Here is a 15233-nt window from a genome sequence, read left to right on the forward strand (position 1 = left end):
CTTTTTTTTACTCAATTCTGGGGGGGAAAATATACACAATATAGTTCAGTAATTATCCCCCGCCGAATCGAAGATTTCGGGTGGGGGATATAATTTTGGCGTTGTCCGTCTGTCCTTCCGTCTGTCCGGTACCATCTTGGTAGGCATTGATTAGAAAATGTTCAAACTTGGTCAGAATGTTCCCCTTGATCATATCTCGACCACTTTTAAAAGTGGGTCACATGGGGTCAAAAACTAGGTCACTAGGTCAAATCTTAGAAAAATCTTTGGAACATATTAGAGGCATTATACATGGTCAAATATTCATGAAACTTTATCAGAATGTTTTCCTTGATGAAGTCTTGGTCGTAAATAAAACTGGGTCACATATGATCGATAATTAGGTCACTAGGTCAAATCTTAGAAAAATCTTGTCCATAACCATATCATGGTAATGATTGGTCAAGTTATGTTCAAAATTGGTCATGATGTAAACCTTGATGAAATATGGACCACTTTAGAAGTGGGTCACATGGGGTCAAAAACTAGGTCAGTAGATCAAATCTTAGAAAAATCTTTGGAACATACTAGAGGCATAAGACATGGTCAAATATTCATAAAACTTAATCAGAATTTTTTCCTTGATGAAATCTTGGACTTATTTAAAACATATGACCAAACATATGATCTTGGTCTTATTTATCACATATGATCAAAAAATTAGGTCACAAGGTCAAATCTTAGGATTTTTTTGTCCAGAATGGAAATGATTGGTTGGATTATGTTCAAACTTGGTCATGATGTACCCCTTGATGAAATATGGAAAGCTTGTAAAAGTGGGGCATATGGGTTCAAAAATAAGGTCACTAGGTCAAATTTTAGAAAAATCTTTGAAACACATTAGAGGCAATATGTATAGTCTTATATTCATGAAACTTGATCAGAATGTTTTCCTTTATGAACTCTTGGACATGGGGCACATGTGATAAAAAAATTAGGTCACTAGGTCCTTCAAAAATCTTGTCTATTTTATGGTGGTGATTGGTCTGATTAATTTCAAACATGGTTAGGAATGTTCTCTTATGTTAAATTTTGACTGCGTTTTAAAAGTGGGTCATATGGGTCAAAATATAGGTCACTAGGTCATATCTTACAGAAATCATGGGAACACTCGAGAGGAAATACATCTGCTCTAATTTCCATGAAACTTAATCAGAATGTCTCGATGAAATCTTGGAATTGTTTGAAACTAGTAGGTCATGTGGAGTCAAAAATGAGGTCACTGAGTCAAATCTTAAAAAAAAACGTGTGGGCACTTTAGAGGCTATATTTTTTTGCATATATCTGAACCAATCTTCATGAAACTTGATCAGAATGTTTGCCTTGATGAAATCTTCGACTAGTTTGGAACTGGGTAACATGGAGTCATAAACTAGGTTTCTTGGTCAATTCTAAATGTTACATTATATACAATATTTTTTTTTAACCAGGTTTTCAACGAAAACCGGGTTATTAGAATGAGGTTGTCGTTGGGCGGGCGGGCGTCAAACATTGGTTTCTGTTCAATAACTTTAGTAAGCATTGATAGATATTGATAAAACTTGGTGTGTAGGTAGCTTATGGGAAGAGCTAGCTTGGGATTGCTTTTGAGGGGGGTGGGGCTAAGGTCAAGGTCACTGTTACTAAAAATAGAAAAATGGTTTCTGCCCAATAACTTTAGTTAGGAATGATAGATATTGACGAAAGTTGGTGTGTAGGTAGCTTATGTGAAGAGCTAGCTTATGATTGCTATTGAGGGGGGAGGGGCTAAGGTCAAGGTCACTGTTACTTAAAATAGAAAAATGGTTTCTGCCCAATAACTTTAGTTAGCATTGACCGATATTGATATATGAAACTTGGTGTGTAAGTTGCTTATGTGAATAGCTAGCTTGGGATAGCTTTTGAGTGGGGAGGGGCTAAGGTCAAGGTCACTATTACTTAAAATAGAAAAATGGTCATGGTCACTGTTTCTTAAAATAGAAAAATGGTTTCTGCCCAATAACTTTAGTTAGCATTGACCGATATTGATGAAACTTGGTGTGTAGGTAGCTTATGTACAGAGCTAGCTTGGGATTGCTTTTGAGGGGGGGGTGGGGCTAAGGTCAAGGTCGCCTGTTACTAAAAATAGAAAAATGGTTTCATAACATAACATAAGTTAGCATTGATAGATATTGATGAAACTAAGTGTGTAGGTAGCTTACGTGAAGAGCTAGAATGGAATTGCTTTTGAGTGGGGAGGGGCTAAGGTCAAGGTCACTATTACTAAAAATAGAAAAATGTTTTCCGCCATCAGTAATTTTCAGTTACGTCTCTTTTTGATAAAAGTAAAGATAAAGTCATACAACAAATTAATTGGCTATAATTTCTGATTGCCCATAACAAAAACCTGGTTTCGTCGCATTGCGGCGCTTCTAGTTTTATTTCAAACAGTTGCAATCAAACTCATATATATATATTTCATCAACAATTGATTTCCATTCCTTGATTTAGCCCAATCAGGTGGGGGATATCAATTCAACGAATTTGCTTGTTGTGTTTTAAATTATCTAAAACATGCATAATTTAAAGCTTGCAATTAACATTTTTAGCTCTACTGGCCAAAGGCCAGAAGAGCTTATGCGATGGTAATGTGTACGTAGTATGTGCGTCCGTGCGGTCGTGCGTTCGTGCGTCTGTAAACAATTGCTTGTGAACACGATACAGTCTTCAGTTTTGATTGTATCTTGATGAAACTTGTACAGTATCTAGATATCCATTAGAGCTGAGTTCCTTTCGAAAACCAGCCAGATCCGCCCATGCATGCCTAGATTATGGCCCTTGATAGTATAAAAATATGCTATTGTGTAAACAATTGGTTGTGAACACGATACAGTCTTCAGTTTTGATTGTATCTCGATGAAACTTGTACAGTATCTAGATATAGATTAGAGCTCGGTTCCTTTCGAAAACCAGCCAGATCCGCCCATGAATGCCTAGATTATGGGCCATGAAAGTTTCAAAGAAATGCTTTCTATTTTTAGCCAGGTCTGCATGAGCGAATTCTATTTTTAGCCAAGTTTACATGTACATGTAAATTCAAGTCTAGAGTTAAGGGAGACAATTTGCAAGTCTAGGATTTTGATAGACAATTTGCTTTTTGCTTCTGCAGCTGATTTTGTGAATTACTCTGCCTTGTTCTTGTTGAAAGCCCAAAGGCCATTTTTTAGCTTTAAGTTCTGTAGTTTGCGCATTCATCTTAACAAAATTGGTTGTGAATGTTTAAGTTATGCACCTGGTGTCATTACTGGCCACACCCAGGGTTCACAGGTTTGGTAAACATAAATCTGGAAAGGTTTGAAAATCTTTTTGTGTGTTCGTGCATCCATCTCAGCACAATTGATTGTGAATGTTTGTTCAAATTGATCAATGTTGTCCTAGGATGCCCTTGACTTTGACCAACTTTTTTTAACTTGTAAAACTACAAAAAAAATTACTATGAGTACAGTTTTGAAAGCATTTTTTTTTTTTTGTCAGATGACTTTTACTTGGCACATATTAAAATAGTTCATGCAACTAATCTGCTTACAATACTTTCTGGACTCAGATGTTGAAAGTGCTACGTTTTTAGGTAACCCAAACACAAAACATAAACTATATGTCTGTTGCCTTTTACCCATACATACATGCTCTGGATTGATATGACCACAAAAGCCATGCCAGTAGAGCATAGGCCCTTTTGGGCCTCTTGTTATGTTGAAGGCTGGGGCAGGTCCAGGATTTTTCATAAGTGGGGGCAGTCTGAAATAAATGTGTTTAAATGCAAGGGGTGGGGGTAACTGATGCATTTTGATGTTCATTCAAAAAAAATCTTTATTATTCACATAATAAAGTTTACTTGGAAACTTTTAGAGGGCTAGGTGTTGCAATCTAGAGTTATGCCCCTTTTTAATATTATCTTTTTGTCTTGAAACCTTCTGGCATTTTAGGGGCATATGATGTTTTCATAAAGTTTTTATTATGAGATAAATTAACTCAGTAACTCCAGTGTATAATGCCTCCTTTTTTCATTCAAATAGTAAGGTCATAACTAGTGCATTTATGGGCATGACGCCTCAATCAAGTTTGATCATGGGTTAAATATCGCCTCCGTTACTCCAGAATTGTACCTCTTTTACAGTTATAATCATAGTAGATTTATATCTTATGCAGAAAATAACTTAATGTTTATTAACCAACCATCTTGAAATTTGGTGACAATGTTTGTGAGCAATAGTCTTGGTCAAGTTCGAACAATGGCAGTATGGTCTCTTCAGTAACTACAGAGTTATTTACCTTTTACATTAAAAAATAGTAGGGTTATACCTTGATCAGACAATTACTACAGTATGAATCACCCAATCATGATGAAATTGTATGACATTGTTTATGGTCAAGTTTAATCCTTAGATAAATCGCCCACCAGAGTCATAATGCTCTCCTTTGCCATAAAATATAGTTGCATTATGTGTGCAGACAATCACTAAAGTATTTATTACCCAATCATGATGAAACTTGCTGACAGAGTTTATGGGCATAATCATATCAAGGTTAAATTTGATTGGCAAATAAATGGGAAATAAATTGCCTAAGTAACATATGCCCAGATTTGTAGAATTCTAAGATGGCGTTGTATGGTACAGAAAAAAGAAGGGTCTACGAAATAAAGTAATGCCAGTTTTTATCTCTCACTAGAAGATACCTAAATCATATCTTTCCTTTTGCCTCATTGGTAATTCGATTTCAGGCTCTCTCATTCAGGCTCTATATTGACCATACTAGAACATAACGAAGTTAGGCCTTATTTCGCTATGATTCTCTTTTTACATAAAATGTCCCTCCAGACACCAGAATTTGATATTTGTGAACAAACAAGGCAGTATGTCTTAGATTTCCATGTTTTACAGTCATTAAGCCTTTGAGCATCAGATGCTTTTTCCATTTCAAGTGCATAATGGAGAAATAATATCCAGATATTCCACATAGTATTTGATAATAGAAGAGATCATCACTTAAAGAGTTGTTTCAAGAAATATCCGTATTAGATTTTCCTAGAAAATGTGTTTTTTTGGTTGTTTTTATCTCAGGGAAGGTTTTTGTTTTTTAGCTTTGTTTTATTGCGATGCATCCCATCAATACCAATGGGGACACATTTTATGTGGAATGCCTGTCAGATATATTCCAGAGAATCAATTGGTAATTAGGGAATTAATGATTCCACTAGACTTTCTTAGACATTGAGGTGATCTTTTGTCACTACTAAACATAGATTAGAGAGGGAGCAAATGGTTCGCTGAAGAGTAATAGCTTTTCTCTTTTTAATTTAATTTAAAATTTAGCATTTGGAGGACTTCTACCTTCCTAGCATCAAATGAAATACTGTTTTCATAATTTATGTTTTGGTGAGTAGAAAACGCGCCCAAAACATTTGAGAAAATGAGGGTTTTTTCTGAAAGCAGGAAACTTAGTCAAAATGGTTGGCAAGCATCAACATGATCAGGATAAAAAATTGGCGAAGAATTGGTCTTTCAAAATCCATCGGGAATCAACTCTGCTGCTTACAGTCTTCTTGTGCTTACCTGCCTTCCAACCCCATCCCCTTGCCTGCCTTCCAACCCCATCCCCTTGCCTGCCTTCCAGCCTCATCTCTAGCCTGCCATCCAAATCCATCCCTGTTCCTACCCTCAAACCACATTCCATTGCCTGCCATCTAAACCCCATCCCCTTGCCTGCCTTCCAACCCCGTCCCCTTGCCTTGCCTGCCTTTCAACCTTAATTCCCTTGTCTGCCTTCCTTGTCTGCCCCCCCCCCCCCCCCCCCCCCCACCCCCACCCCCACCCCTACCCCTAGGTAGATTATTTACTGCTGCGTAAGTTCAAAAACAATGATAATTGTTAAATGTGTAGCAAGGTCCATAAAGCTGGCAAATTACATATGAAATTATGCCTCACTTGACCAACTTTAGAAAAACAGAGGGACATCTGCAAATGATTGTGTAGCCCTTGTATCTAATAATCTTTAATAATGCACATTTTGGAACTAAATTGGCAAACCCATTGATTGGTGGCTATAATGAGGCTTCATTGACCAAAGACTCATGGGGAAGCAACTCTAAGTCACAGTCTGAGTCAAGAAGCAAGATGATCATTGTTAGAACAATTATTGACGAAAGTTGTCCCGCCAAGAATATGCATACACATTACTGGTCTTAATCTGAAAGCTTTATGCCTTTATAGCATTGCCCTAGACAAACTAATGTAGTTTTATTGTGTACAAGGGAAAACTAATAAAGTATAAATATTATCAGGCGAACAAAAATAGAATAACAGTATTATCAGTTGTAGGAGGATTGGTATTGGATTCCAAGCTTAAGGTTTCCTAAACAGGAATATGGAAATTTGCTGTTATATCTCGACAGTAGGAGTATTGGTTATGTTGCATGCAGAATTGGCTTTAAAATTACTGCAGTATGAGTATTTGGTCATGTTGCATGCATCATTTGCTGTAAAATCACTGCAGTGCAAGTATTGGTCATGCTGCATGCATCATTTGCTGTAAAATCACTGCAGTGCAAGTATTGGTCATGCTGCATGTAGAATTTACTTTAATATCTCTGCAGTACAAGTTGTCACCTTAGTGCAAGAACTCAATTGCTCCCACCTCAGATAAGTAGATCCAATAATTTAACCATGCTAGATATTCTTATCTTGCCCACTGGCAAAGATAAAATGCCCGTATGGAACTCCTTTTTAACGGTCACCACATTATAATAACCTCCATTGTTGAAGACTGTCGTCAGTAGCATCAAGGAAATCTTTCATCCCGACCCTCGTGCAGGGTGTTTTGCGGAAACTCGGTAAACCTCGTTTCCGCAAAACACCCTACGCTCGGGTCGGAATGAACCTATCTTACACTCTCAGCCATGGAAGATACTTATAATCTGCTTCTATTTTTATATGCATTTACTGAGTAATTGCACTCGAGTTATGAAGTATTGGTCATGTTGCATGCAGAATTTGCTTTTAACTCTCCGCAGTACATTCACGTTAGTGCAAGAACTCAATATCTGCTTCTATTTTTATATGCAGTAACTGAGTAATTGCACTCGAGTTATGACGTATTGGTCTTATGCATGCAGAATTTGCTTTTAACTCTCCGCAGTACATTCACGTTAGTGCAAGAACTCAATATCTGCTTCTATTTTTATATGCATTTACTGAGTAATTGCACTAGAGTTATGAAGTATTGGTCATGTTGCATGCAGAATTTGCTTTTAATTCTCCGCAGTTCAAGTTGTCACCTTAGTGCAAGAACTCAATATCTGCTTCTATTTTTATATGCAGTTACTGAGTAATTGCACTTGAGTTATGAAGTATTGGTCATGTTGCATGCAGAATTTGCTTTTAACTCTCCGCAGTACATTCACGTTAGTGCAAGAACTCAATATCTGCTTCTATTTTTATATGCAGTTACTGAGTAATTGCACTAGAGTTATGAAGTATTGGTCATGTTGCATGCAGAATTTGCTTTTAATTCTCAGCAGTTCAAGTTGTCACGTTAGTGCAAGAACTCAATATCTGCTTCTATTTTTATATGCAGTTATTGAGTAATTGCACTAGAGTTATGAAGTATTGGTCATGTTGCATGCAGAATTTGTTTTTAACTCTCCGCAGTACAAGTATTGGTCATGTTGCATGCAGAATTTGCTTTTATATCTCTGCAGTACAAGTATTGGTCATGTTGCATGCAGAATTTGCTTTAATATCTCTGCAGTACAAGTATTGGTCATGTTGCATGCAGAATTTGCTTTTAACTCTCTGCAGTACAAGTATTTGTCATGTTGCATGCAGAATTTGCTTGAAAATCTGCAGTACAAGTATTGGTCATGTTGCATGCAGAATTTGCTTTAAGATAGCTGCAGTACAAGTATTGGTCATGTTGCATGCAGAATTTGCTTTAAGATAGCTGCAGTACAAGTATTGGTCATGTTGCATGCAGAATTTGCTTTAAGATAGCTGCAGTACAAGTATTGGTCATGTTGCATGCAGAATTTGCTTTAAGATAGCTGCAGTACAAGTATTGGTCATGTTGCATGCAGAATTTGCTTTAAGATAGCTGCAGTACAAGTATTGGTCATGTTGCATGCAGAATTTGCTTTAATATCTCTGCAGAACAAGTATTGGTCATGTTGCATGCAGAATTTGCTTTAATATCTCTGCAGTACAAGTATTGGTCATGTTGCATGCAATATTTGCTTTAATATCTCTGCAGTACAAGTATTGGTCATGTTGCATGCAGAATTTGCTTTAATATCTCTGCAGTACAAGTATTGGTCATGTTGCATGCAATATTTGCTTTAATATCTCTGCAGTACAAGTATTGGTCATGTTGCATGCAGAATTTGCTTTAATATCTCTGCAGTACAAGTATTGGTCATGTTGCATGCATTATTTGCTTTAATATCTCTGCAGTACAAGTATTGGTCATGTTGCATGCAGAATTTGCTTTAATATCTCTGCAGTACAAGTATTGGTCATGTTGCATGCAGAATTTGCTTTAATATCTCTGCAGTACAAGTATTGGTCATGTTGCATGCAGAATTTGCTTTAATATCTCTGCAGTACAAGTATTGGTCATGTTGCATGCATTATTTGCTTTAAATATAGAGTAATTGCCCTTTATTACTTTTTTCTTGTCCAGGGCATAACTTGGAAATTAGCAGGTGGAATCAAATAAAACTGCATACAGTGGTAAACCAGAAAGGAACAAAAGGAAGTGCAGTGTAAATGAACCATTAATGTGATTTTGTGAATTACAGAGTTATTGCCCTTTTTAACTTTATTTGTATCTGGAGAAACTTGAAAACTACTGGTTGGAATTTAACGTCAAACAATGGTAAAGCACTAAAAGAGGAAGTGCAGTGCACAAGGACCATAACTCTTTCCACACTATTGTCACTCTAAGATATATAAATATACATTTATTTGTAAACGCTTTTACATCTATGATTAAATACACTTTTAGTTTATTGTTATTCATATAGATATATCAACAGTTAACATCACCATCCCTGACAGAAATTGCCACACATACCCTCACTCCCTTTCTCATCACAAGAACTAATGAGCCTTTCATAGTTATTTGCTAATTACACCCATTATTTCCTACTTGATTAGAAAGGACACAACTGCTACCTCTGGAATACTACAATTCACAATGGCATTTATGATAATAATTGACAGGTAATTATGATAAGGGCTTATTATAAGCAAATGGTTCCAACAATGTATGCTATACATGAATGCATTGTATGTCCAGAATTTCAACGAAGACCAGGTAATGAGAATGATGATTTTCTTTTGTTAAACATTGGTTTCTGTCCAATTACTAATGTTTACTTAATGGATGGTGATGAAACTTTGTGTGTAGGTGGCTTATGTGAAGAGCTAGCTTGGGATTGCTTTTGAGGGGGAATAGGGTCAAGGTCATGAAACTTAGTATAAATGCTGCAGCAAAACTTTACTCATAACTTAACTCATAAGATACTGAAATCAAAACTTAACTCATTTAAGACTTGTGAAATAGAGTAATTTCCAGTTATATTATGTTTCTTTGTCATAAAAGTAAAGAGATGGCTACTGCCTTCCTCCTACTTGTACAATAAATGACTGGTTTATAATTCGAACTGCTGATATAAAAAAAACTCAGGTTTTTGTCACTTTGCAGCGCTTCTTGATATGATTTAGAAAAACTAAGGCCAAATTTCTCATGTAAAAGTCACAGACTCATTGACAAGTCACATTTGGCATCATTTGCTATTTTCAGGTATTTCCCTGAGTAAATTGCCTAGAAACCAACTGAGTAACAAACAATATTTAAGCTCTGTATTGATGTTATTATATCAGATAATTATTGGATAAAAATCTGATGATGATGATGATGCAGTCTTATAAACTTGGCACCCTGGGAATGCTCACGAGTGTTGTACGTTCCATACTTTATTGGTTTAACTGTAATAATGAGTATATTATCAGTGAGTTTTATAATTTAAAAATTCTTAGGAAAATAATGTTGTTATTTGTTGAAAATCTATAGAATACATAAGTCAGGGTTAAGGATATCAGTTGATGCCAAAATTCTTTCAGAATCTGGAGATAAATATGATTTTGACAATCAAGCTTAATTCGATGCCATGTTCCTGTCATTCAGCGAGTAGTTTCTGTCATAAGTCTGAAAGCTCATTTGTCTGGAAATACATTATAAGCCATCTCTAAACCCATGTTTGATATATTCCCGTCTCCATTGATAATTCTGACCCATTTGCATACAATGAATAAACTTTTATATCCTTGGATTTTTTTTATGACAAATCAACATTTTATGGTCTATTTTTGCCTTATCATATCTCCTTAAAATGTCATAGGCTGAATGGACAAGAGTTATCTGCCCTGCAAAATAAAAGCTTATGTTATATATTCCCTGCAGTGTTTCTTTTTGATTGAAAATGGCACTGAAATTCGGCTCCATTCACAATTCTAAAAAGTTTACTTTTTTCTCAAAAATGAACAAGTCAACTAGTACAGTTATATCTAATTGTGAATTCTTCAAATTCTTCAAATGCTGTTCTTAAAATGCCTTCTCTTTGTTTTTGTTTGAAATATATACTATCGTAAATTCTCGATTTTACTAGGATTATCCTGCTAAGTAAACTAACAAGAGTTATGTGCTCTTTGAATATCTGGATCAAAACTATCCTACCTTTGAATCCGGATATAATTTACAAAGTTTTGTGCCCTACATAGATTTTTTTCTGGAAAAAAATACAATTTTGGCCCTTGAAGATTTTGGTAATGACAGTTATGTGCTCTTTGACGATCAGAACAATGATAGAGTTATGTTCCCTTTGTTATATCCCTTTTGAGATAACTCTGAAATGACAGATGTATGCCATTGAAAATGAACAGAGTTCACTCCCTTGCTCCAATGTTTGTATAGTGTGGATGGTGTGATTTAGATAGTAGATTTATTGCTCACAGTTTGTGTACAAACAATGGCATAACAGCTGCTTGTTAATGGCTAGAAATGGGAAATGTAGGTTTGTTTGTTTGTTGACAACCCACATCTTACCATTTGTTTCATAATAGTTTACCTTTGAGGAGTGATTGGTTTCTACCTTCTGGGAAAAACTGTCAGTTCTGACTGCCCCCCCTGCAGTTGTTTTGTTACAGTATTATGACTATGATTAACAACAGCCAGGCTTGGAAAAACAAAAACAACGGTTAAAAAAAACAATGTTGATTGGTATCAGGGACTCAGATCAAGATTAATCTGGAAATCAGGATTGGTATTTGCTCCGACAGTTGCATCAAAAACGGCATGAAATATCTTCAAATTAATATGAATAAATATGACTTCGGAAACAATTTCAAAAGCAGTCTAAGCCATTTACCCTGGTTTTGGCATGAAAAAGACCCATCACAGTTTTTCAGGGTTGACAATTATCAGCTGTTAGAAACCCTTTTTTGACTTAGAAAGTTTTAAACCAAATGCTGGTCTTTTAATTTTGACATGCATATTGCTTGTCTTATGATTGTGTGTCTCACCAATGACGATTTCCATATGCAGACACTGACTTCAAGTGCAGACAAACTCATCACGATTTATTGACACCATTATCTCTGTTGTCAATCTCTCACAAAAGGCTCGGGCTTGGTAACAGATGTTGTCAAGGGTAGAAATCAACATAAGAATAAGCCCACTTGCAGTTGGGCTTGGTAACAGATGTTGTCAAGGGTAGAAATCAACATAAGAACAAGCCCACTTGCAATTAGGCTTGGTAACAGATGTTGTCAAGGGTAGAAATCAACATAAGAACAAGCCCACTTGCAATTGGGCTTGGTAACAGATGTGTTGTCAAGGGTAGAGATCAACACTAGAACAAGCCCACTTGCAATTGGACTTGGTAACAGATGTTGTCACGGGTAGAGGTCAACACTAGAAGAAGCCCACTTGCAATTTGGCTTGGTAACATATGTTGTAAAGGGTAGAGGTCAACACTAGAAGAAGCCCACTTGCAATTGTGCTTGGTAACAGATGTTGTCAAGGGTAGAGGTCAACATAAGAACAAGCCCACTTGAAAAAGGCATGGGCTTGGTAACAGATGTTGTCAAGGGTAGAGGTCAACATTAGAACAAGCCCACTTGAAAAAGGCATGGGCTTAGTAACAGATGTTGTCAAGGGTAGAGGTCAACATTAGAACAAGCCCACTTAAAAAAGGCTTTGGCTTGGTAACAGATGTTGTCAAGGGTAGAGATCAACATTTAGAACAAGCCCACTTGCCAGAGGCTTGGGCTTGGTTACAGATGTTGTCAAGGGTAGAGGTCAGCATGAGAACGAGCCTGCAAGTCCTTGTAGCACTGGTAAACAAATGTTTTCCGGGCTTGCTGAATTTTGAATTTTACATTTTTTTAGCCAATTAATGATGTAAATATTTTGGCTTGTCTCCAAGTCTATAATTGTGAGGAAAGTTATATACAATAAGTACTAAAATTAACTATTGTTAAACAGAGAAGGTAATTATAGAAGACAGTTTTAATCTGATATAGCGTCATGTCAGATGTTTTAGGGGGTTGGGGATTGCACTCACACTAATACAGTTTATGCTAATACAGTTTATGATCGATAAACTCCTTCCTCAACCCCACATGGTTAGCAAGTTGGGAGGTGCGTCACCCCCCACCCCCCACACATACATTTCTCCACCCCTAAACTCACACCCCCAGGCAACCTTTAGACATTTGTTCCTTATTATCCTGTTTATCCTTCAGCACTGTCAGTCCTGATTACCGCCAGGCTGGATGGATGTATTGATCTATTACGGCCATTTATATAGACATAGGATTTATGATCTATACTTGATACTGAAATGGTACTGTAGGGTTCAGTAAATTCTGTGCTAATTTACAATGCTACAGCAGCTAAACTAGAAAAACTAATTCAGTATTTATTAGGATTACGGATTGATTTTCTTTCACATCTAGATCTACTGTTAAAAGGTATTATATTTAGCAAGTCAATTTTTTTCTCTCTGATTCGGATGTTAACAATCTTCTCATGTTTTCCTGAAGCTATTTTTGAATATAATAGTTTCTGTATCGGCATTTTCTTTTTATATTGCTCTTTCAAAAACCAATAATGTTTACAACTCTGAGAGAATGTCTATGGCGCGAGTATTGGTTTTGATTATAGGAAATTAATATTTGAAAGCCTTCTCTTAAGCAATTGTTCCAATATTCAGATCATTTTTAAGTCAAGTAAATGAAGTAATGGATTAAAAATGTGTGTCATAACCTTCAGTTAAAATAAAAAATCCACTTGTAATATATGATTTTATCAGAGGATATTACATATTAAGTGGTTGGATTACTAAACTGAAAGGTATGGTATGCTCAATAGATTGGTTCCTGTTTCGAAATAAGATATTTAGACAACAAGCATTATTGTGTATACATACATAAGTTCATATTATGCATGCAGTCAACTGAAGATAGTTTTGTGTTAAAAACACTAATTAATCTGATTTGAGTTTTAAAGGGACTGGACACCGATTGCAAGAAAATTGTCAAAAACTTACATAAAATTAATATCAGGTGTACAACACATTGAATCTTACTTACTGATGTATCACATCGGTTACGACACATATATCTTTTGCAGTTATTGTGTATTTTTTCAATAAGAAATTTACTGGGTTTGTCTACCACGTAAATCCCAGTTATTTTAAAAGAAGCGTTCAACTATGTATCTGTACTAACCATGTGACATTCTCATATTAAATATACACACTATAACCTCAAAACCATTATGCGCTATTTTTAAATGGATTAACTCAGCTGATACAGCAACAGAATATTATTTTAATCATGTAAAATTATATATTATAAGTGTAATACTTAAAATATAAACCTGGTATTGACAATTCTAGGCTTGTTTTGTGGAAATAATGTTTTTGCCAATTTAGGGACCATCTGGTGACTAACCCCTTTAGGCAGCATGTTATGAGAATCTAAGGATGACAACATTACAAAAACAATGCTGATTTATATTTTGTCACCACTACTGTTAGAAGGCAACATTTTGCTTTGAATGAAGGCTTTAAACAAAGATAATTTTACTATTTTTTAACATTTTAAATGAATCAAGTGCAGTCTGTGCCACTTACTGAGCCCCGCCTTCTGTCTTTGATTGAGAGTTTAGTTTCTTAAAACACTTAAAACTCTGCCAAAGTAAACAATTAAAGATAACGATTTTCAAGAATTGATTTTTGCTAGGAGGAAAATCGTTTAAAGATGAGCTTTTGTTTAAATTTACATGTTAAAGTCTCTTTTGTATTTTTAACCCATTATGTTTGACCACCAGTTAATATAAATTAGAAGGTGATAATTCTATTTAATCAAATTATATTTTCTCAAATACATTAATATTGTAGTCATCGACAAACATTGGCAACTGATCCTTTTCGTTCATATATTCATTTTTGAATGTAAAATGGATGATCGATCAAAATAATCACTCCTATGTTTTCGATCATTGAATATTGTTTCAATATAATTGTTGATCCCTATTATTATCATCGAACATACTATTCATTCCCATGGTTTATGATATCTTGGGAGTTCTGTCCATTAATATATTTCTCACGCTGTAGATCATTTTTCTGACATTTCAAGTAGTGACTTCAAGATTGTATTAAGTCCTTTTCTTAATGAAAGTTTTTACAACGGTCTTGCATTTACCCATTGATAAAATCATAAAGCTCAGTATAAATACTATTTTAACTCTTTGTATGCTTCATGATACTGCGGATGAGTGATTTTCAATACTGAAAATTAGTTTCACTTTCAACTTTATTTAACCATACATTTTAGTCGAAAGTGACGCACATCTGTCATAACAACTGTTATATTTATATATAATAAAAATCACATCACTTTTTTTGGTTGGGAACCATAGGATACTTAGAGGTAATATATTTCACATATAAAATGTCCTTCAGAACAGGAATGTTTACTTTCATGTCTATAAATGTACCATATTTGTCATGTAAGTACTCTTGAAATTACTGTGTGCCGAATATTTATGAGTTTATAACCCATTTATGGTTTTAACATGTCTAAATGTCGGTTGAAGTTCAACTGACT

General features: G+C 35.4%; 1 protein-coding gene across 11 annotated transcripts in view; it reads left to right on the forward strand.

The window, feature by feature from the left end:
- The window catches only part of LOC128213024 (neurocalcin homolog), a 105765-nt gene that overhangs the window by 62231 nt on the left and 28301 nt on the right, over positions 1-15233 (forward strand). The window contains exon 1 of one of the 11 annotated variants that reach the window (XM_052918505.1): positions 12949-13088. The exons of 8 other annotated variants lie outside the window; for them this stretch is intronic. The gene's annotated coding sequence lies outside the window, so the exon portion shown is untranslated. Of the gene's footprint in view, positions 1-12948; positions 13089-13271; positions 13471-14979; positions 15057-15233 lie in introns of those variants that run through there. 2 more of the 11 variants (XM_052918502.1, XM_052918506.1) reach the window with 2 other exon arrangements.

The sequence above is a fragment of the Mya arenaria genome, chromosome 13, assembly GCF_026914265.1.
Source record: "Mya arenaria isolate MELC-2E11 chromosome 13, ASM2691426v1".
Taxonomy (NCBI): domain Eukaryota; kingdom Metazoa; phylum Mollusca; class Bivalvia; order Myida; family Myidae; genus Mya; species Mya arenaria.